The sequence below is a fragment of the Podarcis muralis genome, chromosome 17 (assembly GCF_964188315.1).
Source record: "Podarcis muralis chromosome 17, rPodMur119.hap1.1, whole genome shotgun sequence".
NCBI lineage: Eukaryota > Metazoa > Chordata > Lepidosauria > Squamata > Lacertidae > Podarcis > Podarcis muralis.
The window spans coordinates 22,854,886-22,868,719 of record NC_135671.1 but is presented as its reverse complement, the minus strand read 5'-3'; the positions used below and the strand labels follow the sequence as shown (position 1 = coordinate 22,868,719).

At 44.4% G+C, this 13,834-nt stretch overlaps 1 protein-coding gene across 1 annotated transcript in view; it reads right to left on the bottom strand.

Annotated features, from left to right (window-relative positions):
- The window catches only part of LPAR1 (lysophosphatidic acid receptor 1), a 56,812-nt gene extending 47,090 nt beyond the window's left edge, over positions 1 to 9,722 (bottom strand). Inside the window, exon 1 of the mRNA XM_028711933.2 lies at positions 9,370 to 9,722. The gene's annotated coding sequence lies outside the window, so the exon portion shown is untranslated. The remainder of the gene's footprint in view (positions 1 to 9,369) is intronic.
- Between the last annotated feature and the right edge of the window lie 4,112 nt (positions 9,723 to 13,834).

Genomic DNA, 13,834 nt, shown 5'->3' with positions numbered 1-13,834 from the left:
CCCCTAACGTTGCAAATGTTAGCATGCAGCTAATCGTGGTTAATGTTAAGATCAGTACATACACAATGGAGGGAACACAAGCATAATGGTCTGGTTGCAAGACCCCCTAAGCTGATATAGTACTTGGGAGTGTTGGACTGGGACCTGGAAAACGAGGGTTCAAATCCCCCCTTGCCCATCATGCTCACTGAGTGACCTTGGTCCAGTCACAGCCTCTCAGCCTAACCTACCTCACAGTGTTGTTGTGAGGATTAAATGAAGAAGGGGAGAACCATGTATGCCAACTTGGGGGGGAAGGTGGGATGTAAACAAAATAATAATTCAGCCTTAATAATAATAATAATAATAATAATTCAACCTTGGGTTCCCAGATAACAATTCCACCCCATCTGGGGACCACATGAATGTGCATGTCAGCAAAAAGGCCCTAGGTGGATCAAAGGAATTGCAAGCTCCTCTCCCGAAGTCTGCCCACCTCCTTAGCTATCTCACCAAGTCAATGTTTATGCGAACCAGCTCAATGGTAACAATGGAGGGGGGGGGGGGATTCCTACACTACCAGGGAGGGGAACATCAACATGCAGGAAACTCCTGATGTCCAGTCAATAGGAAATGTTGTGATGGCCCACATATGAAGGGTACTATTAATTATATCATGCAGAGCAGTAAGACAACTTTTGTAAAAACTCATAATAAAACCACACTGATATGTGTATGAGGAGAGAAAATGCACAAGGCTTACTTAGGGCTGCAATACATCCAAAATAACCATGATTTGTCCGTCGGAAATGGCATCCAGGTATGAAATGGGCTGAAACATCTGGGAAAACCCAGGCATATGGCAGCTCATAATGTTGAAAAAAAACTCAACAACTTTGCCAAAAGAAATATGGCAACCCTAACTTACTTAAATAGTAATAATTAAAAATGTGAGCTTATAGGAAAAGTGCAGGTCATTTTTCCTAAAGTTTCAAATAACTTCTCCTACCAGCAAGTCTGAGAACCTTCAAGTATTGTTGGCCAGTATTATTATCTACAGGGGACGCGGGTGGCACTGTGGGTAAAAGCCTCAGCACCTAGGACTTGCCGATCGAAAGGTCGGCGGTTCGAATCCCCGCGGCGGGGTGCGCTCCCGTCGTTCGGTCCCAGTGCCTGCCAACCTAGCAGTTAGAAAGCACCTCCGGGTGCAAGTAGATAAATAGGGACCGCTTACCAGCGGGAAGGTAAACGGCGTTCCATGTGCTGCGCTGGCTCGCCAGATGCAGCTTGTCACGCTGGCCACGTGACCCGGAAGTGTCTGCGGACAGCGCTGGCCCCCGGCCTCTAGAGTGAGATGGGCGCACAACCCCAGAGTCTGTCAAGACTGGCCCGTATGGGCAGGGGTACCTTTACCTTTACCTTTATTATTATCTACATACTGAGGAAGAGCTGAGTTGTCTAAAACCACCTAGTGAATTTGTGGCTGAGTTAAGATTTTTCATTTTTGCTAGAACAAAGTATTTGGTCCAACAATTTTCAAGGGGGTGCATCAAAAACCATCACAGAAGACTGGGTTAGTTTTGGGTGAGGGGGAGGCTAAGTGAGTAGCAAATTTCTATTTACTTTGTCTTACCTTATTAGGTATGTCAGAGGTTCCAATTATTTTTCCTCTTTCTTTATTAAAAAAAAACAAACCCAAAAACATTGCTGCTTGAAGGTTTTTTTTGTTTTTTGATGCTACAGTATATGATAAGACAACATTTTGGAAAATTCACCTCCCCCCAAAATAGCTGATTATCCTATGTGGAGGACAAATGGCCTGCAAAAGCGTGGGAGGTTAAGATATTTGGCCCAGCTCTAATTTGAACCAGGAACTTCTTGGTTCATTCTCTAGGGCAGTGTTTCCCAACCTTGGGCCTCCAGCTGTTTTTGAACTACAATTCCCATCATCCCTGACCACTGGTCTTGCTAGCTAGGGATGATGGGAGTTGTAGTCCAAAAACAGCTGGAGGCCCAAGGTTGGGAAACACTGCTCTAGGGGAGCACTTAGCGAGTAATTCATTGAATTCAGCAGGACTTGTTTCCAATTAAGCATACATAGGACTGGGCTCTTGAATCACTATGCTAACCCCATTTTCATTTTCATGCTCTAGTTCAAAAACAGGGTAACTCTATGATTAAGCAGTACATAATCTATGGAAATTTAGCACATTTTTTTAGCCAACCAATGATCTGTCCACAAAAGCTATCTTTATTTAAGCAACTTATGCTGTTTAAGTTGAAGATAAGGAAGAAAGGGAAAACAGAACAGATGTTTTCCATACTTTACTGTATCTTCATTTATTTAGAAAAAAAAGAGGGGCGAGGCTAATATGACCTATTTCCAATGCTTACATTTGTTATTCTGAACATAGTGCTGAAACTGTGCAAATTAACTGGCAATCCTTCCACGTCTTTTAAAACAGCTATACCATAAAGATAAACCAAGAAAAACAAAATCTAAATCCTAAGAAATGTAAACAGCAAGAACAGCCGTTCTTTTTTAAGAGGTACTGTTTTCTTCACAGCCATAGTCAATACTGGGCTTGATCCAAGCATATCTGAGATGCAGCAGTTTAAAGGAATCACAGAACTTGCAACTTTCAAAACCTATTGCAAAACAAGATTCTTAGCATAGCAGCTCCACATCATGGAGCTTAAAGCATGGCACAGAGCAAAAAAGCAGGAGCTCCATATTACATAAAATCACAGGTGTTTATAGGCAAGGAATTTCCATCTGTCTCAAGCAAGCAAGTCAAGCCCCGCATGGCAGTATACAACCTTTTACATTCTTTAGCCAGTACAACCTGACAGAAAATTATTTCCTAGCAACCAAATAGGTCTATAAATTACGGGATAAAAAATACCAAGGCACCAAGAAAAAAACCTTGGTGTAGCTCATGATTAGTGGGGAGAAAGCTTGACTACAATTCCTGATTCAGATGAAATGCTAAGCCAAATCCTACCTTATGTTGGTGTGGTAGCAAAAATGACCGGAAGGAGAAGAGCAGCAGTGAGCTCTCTTCTCTGGGAGCCAATAAGACTTCCATGCCCCTGCTAAGCCACAGTTTAGCTTAGCACAGGTGTAGGCAACCTGAGGCCCGGGGGCCAGATGCGGCCCAATCGCCTACTCAATCCAGCCCATGGACGGTCCGGGAATCAGCGTGTTTTTACATGAGTAGAATGTGTCCTTTTATTTAAAATGCATCTCTGGGTTATTTGTGGGGCATAGGAATTCATTCACCCCCCCAATATATTCTGCCCCGCCCCCAAGGTCTGAGGGACGGTGGACCAGCCCGCGGCTGGAAAAGGTTGCTTAGCATGATGTTTGAACCAGGCCACTGTGCAATACTGATGCAACCATATGAAAATGCATACTGAAAAGAAACAATTCTGCATTGTGTGGAAATATCACACATTAAAATCCCACAACTAAATAAGGACTAGTTCATCCTTAAGTTCCTCTGGCTTGCATTATTCATCTAAAAGTTAGAGAAAGTAGAGGTACATTCCAAACTAAAAATGGTATAGTTGTATACATCACTATAATATCTCTAGTCATTTCTGTGTCATGTTAACTCCCTTGTGCTCCCTGAAATTCTAAATTTCAGAAAGCAGGGCAAAAGAGTTATTAGACTACAGTAGGGTATGTTTGAAGTTCGAGGTAATGAGTTATACATTTATAAGCTTGAAAATTAATAGATTGCTACTGAGAAACTCTGTGAAATACGAGATTGCAGTCAAAGGCAAGAAATTCTGTAATCCAATGCACATTTGCCTTGGAATAAGCCCCACTGAATAAAGTGGGGGAGGGGAGCGCGTTTGAACTGTAAGCATACACAGGCCTTAAATGTAAGCACAGTGGGGTTTTTTTCCAAATGGCCATGCAGAATCTCCAGACCTACAGTGCTTTTTTTTTTTAATTAAAAAGGTTAAGATAAGCTTACACCTCTGTATTTGTATAAATAACAGCCATGACATGAATTCCATGAGCCAAAGTTCCAAATGCTAAAAGCAGATATATATATATATATTTCCTGCATGATAGCCATGCAAGACTTTTGGCCCACAACAATCCCAGCAGACTCCAGAGCCAACAATTTTCATTGCCAAACTGAAATCAAATTCCCCAACCTGGAAAAATGAGTCACTGTAGAGCAGAACACACAATGCAACAAAAATATGTTGGCACCAACGAATGATTTCCCACTCCCTGCTCTTAAAGATATATATATATATATATAGAGAGAGAGAGAGAGAGAGAGAGAGAGAGAGATACCTATATCATCTCTATCTATAGCTATATCAACTATATCTATCTATATCTCCAAGTCAGAAGCAGCTAGAACTTGACCAAATGAAAAACTTGGTCAAATGCACAAATGACCAAAATAGGGGTGGTGCATTTTACCCCATATTTGAGTTTCGATTTATTGACATTAAAGAAATGGCCTAGAACCACTGGCTAGACCTTTTTGAAAAAGCTTATAATTGATGTATTCATTCATTTACTATGTTCCATTTCTTTTCCACCATTTGCCAAACACACAGCAAGGGTAACAAAAAATTAGGAAGAAGAGCATCATTGTACCAACTTGCTCAGATTCCACAACCAGATTGTTGACTGAGGTCAACTTATTGGGAACGTGAAACTCCCTTCCTTGTTATGATAAAACATATTCACCGGCTGACTGTTTCTATCTGAGCACAATTCAAAGTGCTAGCCATGACCTTTAGATCCTTAAATGGCTTGGGATCAATATGAACCTTCATGGGTTTAAAGACTCTAAAGACAGGGATGTGAGGATGTGGAGGTTTGCAGGCTCAGGGACCCCCTTCCAAGAGAGGCTGTTTTGGCCCCTTCTCTGATGGCATTCTAGTAGCAAGTGAAGACCCCCTTGTTCAGGCAGGTCTTTGGCAAACCTCTTCCTATGTTATTAACTGTGGGGCATTCCCAGCAACTGTGGGGCATGCCCCTCTCGACATTCCCATGCTTGTTTGTAATTGGCCCATTGGTGATACACTTCGTTGATTCTGAAGCTCATAATATAATGAAGAAAATAAGTTGGTCTCTGAGGAATGTAGATATAGATATGCAGGGCTTCATAGCTCAAAACCAGTAGTGTCCAAAACACAATGGGGAACTAACACAGTTCTTTTCTGTGACCAAAAGAGCTGGCATGTTCTATACAAATTGATGCTCCTGAACAGTCATCAATGACAGTCCACATTAAGCACGCAAGTGACAACAGCCTACCTTGAGGTTACAGAGGCATGAATTGTCGTTGTCATATCCTGGTCAAATAGACAAGCATGTGAAATGTGTCAAACAAAATTATTTCAGTCTAGTGTGGTTCAACTTCAGTTAGCTCACCTACTTCCAAAATGTCACCATGGCAAGAAACACAGACTCTGCAGGACCCAGGTCAGATTAAGAGGAAGCACAGCTGGGTGACACCAGCATATGAATTCTAAACCTCCATGCAATCCACACAGTCAAAAGAAGTGTGAACAAGATGGAGCCCTCTAGGAGTTCAATGGGAATAAATGGGGTAGAGATGCACAGCTGGCCATTTTAGCCCTCTGTCTCTTCTTAACTGAAATATGAAGCCTGCAGGAAGATCTAATGATGGGTGCCAAGCAATGGCAATTATAAATTGGCATAAAACAAGAAACACAATTTTTCTAACTTTTCCCCTCTGTGCAGGGTTAGCAAACACGATGCCCTCCAGCTGTTGAACCACAACTCCCATCATCTCTGACCACTGGCTATGCCGGCAGGGTCTGATGGAAGTTGTAGTTGGGCAAAACATCTGGAGGGAACCACGTGGTCTGCTCCTGTCCTAGTGAGTGAAGCCAGCGATCATAAATCGTCAAGAGCTGTGGCTGTTCCCATTATTGTTCAGGGAAATCCCTAAAAACAGAAATGTCATGATTTAATGGGCAGAAATGTAAAGCAGAAGAGATCCTATCAACATGTTGTGGGATGGATTAATATAGAAAAACACTGTAAGAGAACACGTAGAGCAACATGCACGAGTGTGGTACTCTCCAGATGTTTTTACTACAACTCGTATAATAATAATAATAATAATAATAATAATAATAATAATAATAATAATATATTATTTATACCCCGCCCATCTGGCTGAGTTTCCGCAGCCACTCTGGGCGGCTCCCAATCAGTGTTAAAAACAGTACAGTGTTACATATTAAAAACTTCCCTAAACAGGGCTGCCTTAAGATGTCTTCTGAATATCAGGTAATTATTTATCTCTTTGACATCTGATGGGAGGGCGTTCCACAGGGCGGGCGCCACTACCGAGAAGGCCCTCTGTCTAGTTCCCTGTAACCACACTTCTCGCAATGAGGGAACCGCCAGAAGGCCCTCGGCGCTGGATCTCAGTGTCCAGGCTGAACGATGGGGGTGGAGACGCTCCTTCAGGTATACAGGACCAAGGCCCTTTAGGGCTTTAAAGGTCAGCACCAACACTTTGAATCGTGCTCGGAAATGTACTGGGAGCCAATGCAGATCTCTCAGAACCGGTGTTAAGTGGTCCCGGCGGCCACTCCCAGTCACCAGTCTAGCTGCCGCATTCTGGATTAATTGCAGTTTCACCTTCAAAGGTAGCCCCACATAGAGCGCGTTGCAGTATTCCAAGCGGGAGATAACCAGAGCATGCACCACTCTGGCAAGACAGTCCGCGGGCAGATAGGGTCTCAGCCTGCATACCAGGTGGAGCTGGTAGACAGCTGCCCTGGACACAGAGTTAACCTGTGCCTCCATGGACAGCTGTGAGTCCAAAATGACTCCCAGGCTGCGCACCTGGTCCTTCAGGGGCACAGTTACCCCATTCAAGACCAGGGAATCCCCCACACCAACCCGCTCCTTGTCCCCCAAAAACAGTACTTCTGTCTTGTCAGGATTCAACCTCAATCTGTTAGCCGCCATCCATCCATCAGCTTGAGTCAGGACAACAAATGGTCAAGGATGATGGGAGTTGTAGGCCAACACAAATGACAGGCACCCTAGGATGATTTAGAGACTTCACTTGAAGTTAGATTCCCAATTTGACTCACAGGAGAGGGGGGATAGAAATATGCATAAAGATGGTCAACTTTGATTTTAACCTTTCTTTCTTTCTTTCTTTCTTTCTTTCTTTCTCTATTCTTTTTATTTCCAGTTTCTTCTTCTGATCTAGACTATGCCTGGTTATCCCTGTTCAGCCTCTTCAAGCTTAAGGAAATGAAATTGGACAAAAGACTTCTGTGTATACATTCTTATCCTGAGCTCCTCTGAGTTGACCACTGCATTTTTACAAAATGATGCTGATACTTTCTTCTTCTTCTGTAGTTAGCAAGCACATGTATAAAATGGGAGAAAGCACAAAAGGACTTAAATCATCCCAGAATTTGTGACGCTATGAATATTAATTTTAAAAGTATGCAGCATTTAGTCCAAGCAAGCCTCATTGCTTTGATGATTATTTCAGCTAAAATGCTTTGTCCAAGGCAAGACATCTTATGAAAATGCAGTGCTTGAAACATGCTCTATCTGCACACTTTCCTTTATGCTTAGCAGACCAAATGGTGCATAGTTAAGACGAATGTAGAGTATCTTCATTCGTCTTGTAATAAACTAAGGCCGCAATACTACACATATGCCTGGGAATAAGTTCCATTAAACACAATAGGACTTACTTCTGAGTAGACACACATATGATTGTGCTGTAGGAGTAAAACTCTAAGTATGTTTACTTAAGAGTAAATTTCACTGGCTCAGTATGATTTATTTCTGAGTAAGCAAGCCTGCGATTGGGCTGCACAGCTAATTAGGACCAGAAAGAGGTTTATATTCCATGTTAATGGAGAATTATCATCATACAGTGACTAAAACATATCAGAATTGTCTGCTGGGGGGGAGAATCAACCATTTCACAACTTTTCAACCACCCTGACTGCAAGAATAACTTAAGGTGGTTAAAACGTGTTGTGGGATTTCTAATCCACACCCAACAATATTGTCATAAATTGCCGAAGCAAGGAAGCTGACAACGGGTTAATTCTTGAGAACTGAATCCTTATGCATTTCCAACACCTCAGCTTAGGCTGAAAGCAACACTCCCAGGGTGTCGCCACTCTTTAAACTTCAAAAATACCATATGGCTCCAAGAAGCGGAGGTTGAGGGGAGAGGAGGAGGGAAATACCTACGTTTGGAAACCTATTGCCGAGTAACAAATTCCAAAGAAATCAAGATGGGATCTTAAACCTTAAATTCCAAAGCTGGGCGCCTTATTTAGTTATTTTTACCCCCAAGGGGAAGAACTCAAAACTCCCGTTTGGAAAAAGGGGTGCAGAACTTGCAGAGAGTTGTGATTCTTGCTAGACAGAGGAAGAATCTTGTTTACTATGCAGCAAATTTCATCTTAAACAAGGATACTCGAGATTGCGTTGGGGAGGGGGGGGGACAACAGCTTGACTTGGAACAAAACGTGCCAACTTGAATAAAATATAGAGGGGGGCTGTAAGCCCCGCCCCACATAATCCATCACAAGGCGCACAAACACCATTTGAATGGCAAAGCAAATTCACGGGGAGGGGCACCCCCCTCAAATATTTTATAGGGGGGTTAGGGGTGCCACCTTGGAATAAAATATTGGGCGACAATAAGCCCCGCCCCCACATCCCAAGATCGGCAATGCCCGTTCACTAGGGGATGGGGAATATTTTATAGGGGTTTTAGGGGTGCCAACTTGGAATAAAATATTGGGAGGGGGGCAACTCAGTCTTGCCCTGGATAATCGATCACATGACGCCATTGGAATGGGAATACTGTACAGCCCACCCACTTTTTATTGGTGGAACCCCTCGAAATTTTGGGGGTGCGCGCGCGTAAGATGACCCCCCCCCACCCTCGGAGTTGTCTCCTGACCTCTATGGCCACTAAACTTCCCCACGAAGTCGCCCTTAAAGCCCCGAGGAGGAGGAGAAGAAAACGAGCGGATCCCTCCAATCGCACCCATTTAAAACCCAGCGACGTGGAAGGAAAATCCTTTTTTTCCCTTACCCCCCTGGCGAAATGGAAGCGAGAGAAGAATAGAAGAAGCTATTCGAAAGCAGGGAGAGAAAGCAGACATTCTTCCACCGAGGAGGGAAACTTTTTTGGCGGGGTGGAGAGGAAAGGGATTTCTAAGACCGACGCTTGGAAAAAAATAAAATAATGATTGCCGAGTATTGGAGAAGCCGATTTCCACCCCCAAAAAAGTGTGTTTGCCCCCCACCCACGGAAAAAAACCCACCCCCTTACCTACCTCCCCCACCCCCCACCCCCCACCCCACTCCGCGTTTACCTGGGCCAGGCGATGCGCCCCGCCGCCTTCCTCGCCCCGCAGCCCCACGGACGGGCTGAGCCGGAGGCGCGTCTTCCCGCCGCCTCTCGCTGCTAATGCTGCCGCTGCCTCGTCCCAAGTCGGCCGCCGACTCCAGCCGCTCACTTCGCGGCGGCGGGGCAGCGGGGAGGAGGAGGAGGCGGCGGCGGCGGCGGCGGCGTCAGCAACACCATCCTCTCCCCATCTCCATCTCTCGCTCAGAGGGGACTCGGAGGCGAGGCTGCGCTCCCGAGCAGAGCGGTGGCTGTGGGGCGCTCAGCCTCGAACTCTCCCCCTGCGCCTTCTTCTTCTTCTTCTTCTTCTTCTTCTTCTTCTTCTTCTTCTTCTTCTTCTTCTTCTTCTTCTTCTTCTTCTTCTTCTTCTTCTTCTTCTTCTGCCCGCCTCTCTCTCTCTCTCTCTCTCTCTCTCTCTCTCTCTGAGGGGGAGAGTTTTGAGGGTTAAGTATAAGCTGGATTCACTTATAGGCTAAACAAGGCTATAGCTTAGGGCCCCACTCTCTTGGTCCCCCCCCCAAAAAAAAATTAAAGGAGAAAAGAAAACTGGATGTACATTTCCAAAATACAAAATATAAGGGCAAAAAACCTACATACAGCAACAGTGTTTTGTGTTGTGTAGGCTCCTATGATGTAAGCAGGCATGTCCAACAGGTAGATCGTGATCAGGTAGATCACTGGTAGATCACTGGCTCCCCCCAAAGAAGCTGAACAACTGTGGCTCCCTAAAAAAAAGGTCAACATTTTACCTCCTCCCTGAAAAAACTCAACAACTTTGACCCGAACCGCCCCCCCCCCATGGGCCTTTCTCCTTCCTAAATCATCTGTACACGATGGCGGAAATCACGTCTGTGCAGACGCCAGTGCGGGAAATCGCGGGCGGGTGTGCTCACACACACATGCAATCCAGCCCACAGAGGGATCTCCGCTGGAGTGATCCGGCCCAGGAGAGGTAAACCTTGCTGACCCCTGGCGTAGACAGGATTTGGGGGTATAGTATAGCCAGAGACAGTTTGACACGTTTTAAAAATCCACCCAGACAGAAATTTTACCTCTGAAAAAGAGGACGTGTCCTGGAAAAAGAGGACACATGGCAACCCTGTAACACCATCTCCAGCTCGAAAGATTCTATCAACGGTGTCTCCGAAAATTTTTCCATATCACTTGGGAAGACAGGCAAACTAATGTCAGTGCGATGGAAGTAGCAAAGATCACCAGTGTCGAAGCAATGATTCTTCATCGTCAACTTTGTTGGACTGGTCATGTTTGGATGCCTGATTATCGTCTTCCAAAGCAACTACTTTATTCTCAACTTAAGAATGGAAAGCGAAATACCAGTGGGTAACAAAAGAGATTTAAAGACTCTCTCAAGGCAAATCTTTTAAAAAACTGCAGTATAAGCACGGACAACTAAGAAACACTGGCTTGCGAGTGCTCCAATTGGAAAACAGCTTTCCCCAAAGGTGTCGTGGACTTTGAAGAAGCAATGCAAGGGAGAAACATGCTAAGAGGAAGGCACGCTTGGCAAACCCTCACTGTGATCAACTCCTGACCGGAAACCAATGTCCCCACTGTGGAAGGACGTGTGGATCCAGAATTGGCCTCCACAGTCACTTACGAACTCACCGTTAAGATCATGTTCATGGAAGACAATCTTACTCGATTACGAGTGATTGCCAAAGAAGAGAAGAAGATGATGATGGTGGTGAAGAAGAAGAAGAAGAAGAAGAAGAAGAAGAAGAAGAAGAAGAAGAAGAAGTGTGTGCTCCCTTTACACAAGGAGTGTTACCCACCAAAGGTGCCAACTTGAATAAAATCTTGGAGCAAGGGCAGGTAAGCCCCACCCCATAAAATGGATCACATGACATGGCACATGCACACACCACTGGAATGGTAATGCCCATCAACTTTGGGTGGGACAGACCCCTCAAATATTTTACGGGCGGTGGCCAAAGAGACCTCAGCCCGTATGAGTTCAGCCACCTCAGCTTGACCTTACACTAGATGCAACCCATTAGCGGTGTCAACTTGAATAAAATATTGGGGGAGGCAAGTAAGCCCTGTCCTGCATAATCGATCACATGATGCGGCGCAAACACACCATTTGAATGGCAATGGCCATCAACTTTTGGGGGAGGGGAAGCCCCTTCAAATATTGTATGCGGGTGTGTGAAGGGACCTTGGTCCCCAGGAGTTGGCTCCTATGTTCCCCAGCCACCTTTGTTGACCGTAAACTGGTTACAACCCATTATTATGATTATAATCCTACTACCGCTCCCCTGACACCCCTTACACACCCAAAACATGTACAGTGGTACTTAAGTTTACGAACTTAATCCGTTCTGGAAGTCCGTTCTTGGACCGAAACCGTTCTTAAACCGAGGTGTGCTTTCCCTAACTAGGCCTCCCGCCGCCGGTGCCCTTCCACCGTTCAGCTTCCATTCGTAGACCGAAGTAAAGTTCACTAACTGGAACACTACTTCCGGTTTTGTGGAGTTCGTATACCGAATAGTTTGTAAACAGGGCTGTTCTTAAATCGAGGTACCACTGTAAACATTGTTGTTGTTGTTGTTGTTGTTGTTGTTGTTGTTGTTATTTATTGCTTGCTTTTCACCATTAGGTCCCAAGACAGGTCACTATGGCGAAAAATGCAATATTAAAAACAGTTCAAAACAAATTGCAGTCGCTACTATAGTAGGTCCTAAAAAAATACACCTTTCAAGTGTCAAAGGCCAGGGTGTGTTTTGTTCCATTCACTCTCCAGGAGTTTGGGCTTGAATGGATACATCTAAAGTAGCTCTTTGTATGCCTAGATAGATAGATAGATAGATAGATAGATACAGATATATAATTTGACAAACAAGAAGGAATTCATCAGTGTCTAACTGATACTAAGTTGCAAGCAGAACATTAAGAATAAAATGCAATTCAGGTCTGTTAGATTGTTTATTAAATTTTCTAGTTACTTTATCTTGCCCAAGGCAAGCCAAAGCAACTTACCACCAAACAAGCATTCACACAAAACAAAGTTGCACAACAGAAACACTGAAATATGACCCAAAGGAGGCAGGAGAGTCAATGCATGTGTTACTGATGTGGCATGGGCTTCTCTTCCCCATGGATCAGGTCCAATGCTGCTGTGCTACCATTTCCTTGGAGGAACCACATGGTCATGAGAAATGATGTTTCTTCCAAAGCCAGCTTCACCCAATACTGTATAGCCATGGGAAGGAAGCAAAGATATACTTGGCCCTTCCTACGGGTGTTTCTAGATGGATGTTCATTGTGGAATTGGTGTATGCAAATCGTTTCTGCCATCCACATGATGATGTCATCAAAATGCCAGCTCTTAGCTATACTTTGTTTAATCCAGATGTACCCATTCCACAGAAAATCTGATTTAAAAATAACCTGTTGTACATCTGCAATCACTGCTAGCTCATAACTCTCTCATAGCTCTTGGAGCCAGTGTGGTGTAGTGGTTAAGAGCGGTAGTCTTGTAATCTGGGGAACCGGGTTCAATTCCCCGCTCCTCCAAATGCAGCTGCTGGGTGACCTTGGGCCAGTCACACTTCTTTGAAGTCTCTCAGCCCCATTCACCTCACAGAGTGTTTGTTGTGGGGGAGGAAGGGAAAGGAGAATGTTAGCCGCTTTGAGACTCCTTAAAGGGAGTGAAAGGCGGGATATCAAATCCAAACTCCTCTTCTTCTTCATAAGAACTTTTTTTAATGGGCAGTTTGTCACACGTGACTTATCTAAGCGCATTTTTAAAAGGGTGGCCATTACTGTGCCTATTTCAGCATATTGCTGCCTGCAAAAGGCACATTTGAATTTTAGCAAGCCAGTTAAGAGCAGCTGGTCCGTCAAGTTCTCTGCACAGTACTGTATAACCAATGAGGGATTAATCCTCAGAGACTATCATTACAGTACATATATTAGGGGTTTGGTGTGTTTTTTTTTAAAAAAACCACTCTTGTGCAAGCCTTAGGCAAATTAAATATTGCTCAAGACCTCAGTATTATTCCCCCCCCCCCCAAGAAACAGAAATGTGTTGTGCCATTCTCCAAAAGCATAGTGGACGCTTGGGTTGTGAATGTGATCCATGTGGGAAGCACGTTCACAACCCGCAGCGTTCGCAACCCACAGCACTGTGCGTGCGCACGCACGGGTTGTGATTCGGTGCTTCTGAGCATGCGCAAAGTACAATTTAGTGCTTCTGTGCGTGCACAACCGCCGAAACCTGGAAGTAATCCGTTTCGGACTTCTGGGTTTTGGCAGTCCATAACCCGAAAAAACACAACCTGAAGCGTCTGTAACCTGCAGTATGACTGTAGAAACTTCCATCCCCCTCCATTGTGAAACATGGTTACTAATGCTTGTTTTTGTGTACTCTTGTGCACAAAACCTGGCTGGTTTTTTTTAAGGTGCATATA